Here is a 2,938-nt window from a genome sequence, read left to right as displayed (position 1 = left end):
AATATAAAGTTTCAGTTTCAGTTAATTGGATGATTTACAAGGACTGCACTGGGTATGAAACTCTTGTATGGGATTTCTTTTCCCCATGCTTTCTGCTAAGGGAAAATACTATCAAATCACACTGGGATGTTGCTATTCACAGACTTGCTCTCTGTGCTCAAACTGCTTTGTTTTGTAGGCTGACCTGGAATGAGAGAAGATGAGTTGAATATTTCATGCCGTGCAAGAATGTATAATTCATGATCAAATTCTTCAAAAAGAAATAGATAAGAAGAACTGAAAGCTATAAATGAAATATTTTTATACTTAACAGAGACACTCCATAAAGATCTCTTAAGTTTGGCTTTCACTGATATCATGAAGAATTATGAAAAATAACAAGTCACTAAAATAGAATTTAAAAAGAAACAGAAGAGAAAGTAGAAAAGAAAAATAAGTAACCAGGGAGGTAGATACTGTCCCAATAAATGCAGAAATAGTTTTCTCTGATGTCATTCATGATAATCTTAGCAAGTTTTGACGATGCTAATAATTGCTGCTCATTGCCACCTTGTCCATTCTAGGTGATGTGGCTTTCAGAAGTGTGCAATCAAAAGTATCTTAAAAAACTTAAAAGTTCCTTTATTTATTTAAGTGTTAATTTATGTGCTAATGGTACATAGTTTGTTGAGGTGGTTCTGGATAGAACACCAGCCAGGCTAGATAAGCACTCTACCTGGGAACTACCTTATCAAAACCTTTACTGAGCACCCATGAAGTTCTTAGGTTAATGATTATTTGCTCACAGCACTGGCCTTACAAATCCAGTGACAATATACTTTATCGTCCAAAGAAAGACACTTCACAGCATGAAAAACGATGTATGTAGGAGACTGGTTTAAAATGAGATTGCCTATAAAAAACAAGATATATAAACACTACTTATTAAATATTGGCTCTCTAAGTTCATATCATAGGAATAATGTCAGTTCATATATGGGACTACACACATAAAATTACATATTCATATGACTAGTTTATCATATGAGCAACTCCAGCATGGCATATGTGTGTAAAGAGTAGGTCTATTCAAATAGAAGGAAATGGCTTCAACCTGAGGTTAGGGCCATCTTATTTAATTATGATTTTAATAACTAACTTTTAGGCTAGTTAAATACTAAATCCTTAGATAAGAAGAAATCATTTCAAAATAGAAATGACATTTCTGTAATATCTTCCTAAATGCAAAATAAAATGAAGGACTTCTGAGTGTCCAATCTTAAAGTAAGTAGGAGCTCAAACTATTCAGTTATTATGAACTGTTGACATAGCTCACACATTAGTTATCTTCCTCACTGCCTATTCTGAAAAGTGGGCCCTCTGTACTACCAATAAGTACAGTGTTGCCATAGCTGGTATGACTCCTGGGAATTACTGCAATTGTAAACTGATGCACAAGGTTTTACATTTCATTCACATCTTTAGGCTGTCATCATCATTAGTGCTACATAATGTGTTAAAACTACATGAAACTCAAGAAGGATGACCAAAATGCGAATGCTTCACTCCTTGTTTAAAAGGGTAACAAGAATACCCTTGGGAGGGAATAGGGAGGCAAAGTATAGAATAGAGGCAGAAGGAACACCCATTCAGAGCCTGCCCCACATGTAGTCCATACTTATACAGCCACCAAACTAGATAAGATGGATGAAGCAAAGAAGTGCAGGCTGACAGGAACCGGATGTAGATCTCTCCTGAGAGACACAGCCAGAATACAGCAAATTCATAAGCGAAGGCCATCATTAAACCACTGAACTGAGAACTGGACCCCTTTGAAGGAATCTTAGAAAGGACTGAAAGAGCTTAAGACCCCATATGAACAACAATGCCAACTAACCAGAGCTTCCAGGGACTAAGCCACTACCCAAAGACTATACATGGACTGACCCTGGACTCTGACCTCATAGGTAGTAATGAATATCCTAGTAAGAGCACCAGTGGAAAGGGAAGCCCTTGGTCCTGCTAAGACTGAACCCCCAGTGAACTAGTCTATGGGGGGAGGGCGGCAATGGGGGGATGATGGGGAGGGGAACACCCATAAAGAAGGGGAGGGGGGAGGGGGATGTTTGCCCGGATACCGGGAAAGGGAATAACACTCGAAATGTACATAAGAAATACTCAAGTTAATAAAGATGAAAAAGACTACATAATTTAATTAGTCAATTAGTTCCTTTGGATCCTATTACATTGATATCACTGATTTATATATCAAGGATATCTTGAAACTCCATCATTTCTCCTACTGCAGGAGCTCCCAGGGACTAAACCACCAATGTATGTAGCAGAGGATTGCCTCATCTGGCATCAGGCACTTGTTCCTGTAGAGACATTGCCACAACAAAGGGGGATGTTAGAGGGGTGAGAAAGAAGTGGGTAGGTGGGGATCACCCCCTTAGAGGCAATGGGGAGGGATAATGGGTTGGGGGGGTGCAAAAGCAGGACTGGGAAGGGGACAGCATTTGAAATGTAAATAAATAAAATAATTTTTAAAAAAAGCCCTGGAGGGCGGCAATGGGGGGAGGGTTGGGAGGGGAACACCCATAAGGAAGGGGAGGGGGGAGGGGGATGTTTGCCCGGAAACCGGGAAAGGGAATAACACTCGAAATGTATATAAGAAATACTCAAGTTAATAAAAAAAAAAAAAAAGAAAGAAAAAAAAAAAAAGCCCTGGAATATTCTCTCATGTCTGCTTACTATTCTTACTCTCTTAGAGAAGATATCCCACACAGTATTCAGCTCCTCAAAATCATCTGATAATGCTTCTCAACTTTTTCAATTATAGTTACTTAGTGCTGTTACTGTCCTCTGTTTTCTCATTTGTATCTTATAAAAATCTAATCTTAACTCATATTAAAGAGAATATGCCATCATTTTTTTCTCTATTTCAATATGTTACTAG

Source organism: Rattus norvegicus, chromosome 6 (genome assembly GCF_036323735.1).
Source record: "Rattus norvegicus strain BN/NHsdMcwi chromosome 6, GRCr8, whole genome shotgun sequence".
Taxonomy (NCBI): domain Eukaryota; kingdom Metazoa; phylum Chordata; class Mammalia; order Rodentia; family Muridae; genus Rattus; species Rattus norvegicus.
Note: the sequence above shows the minus strand (reverse complement) of the source record.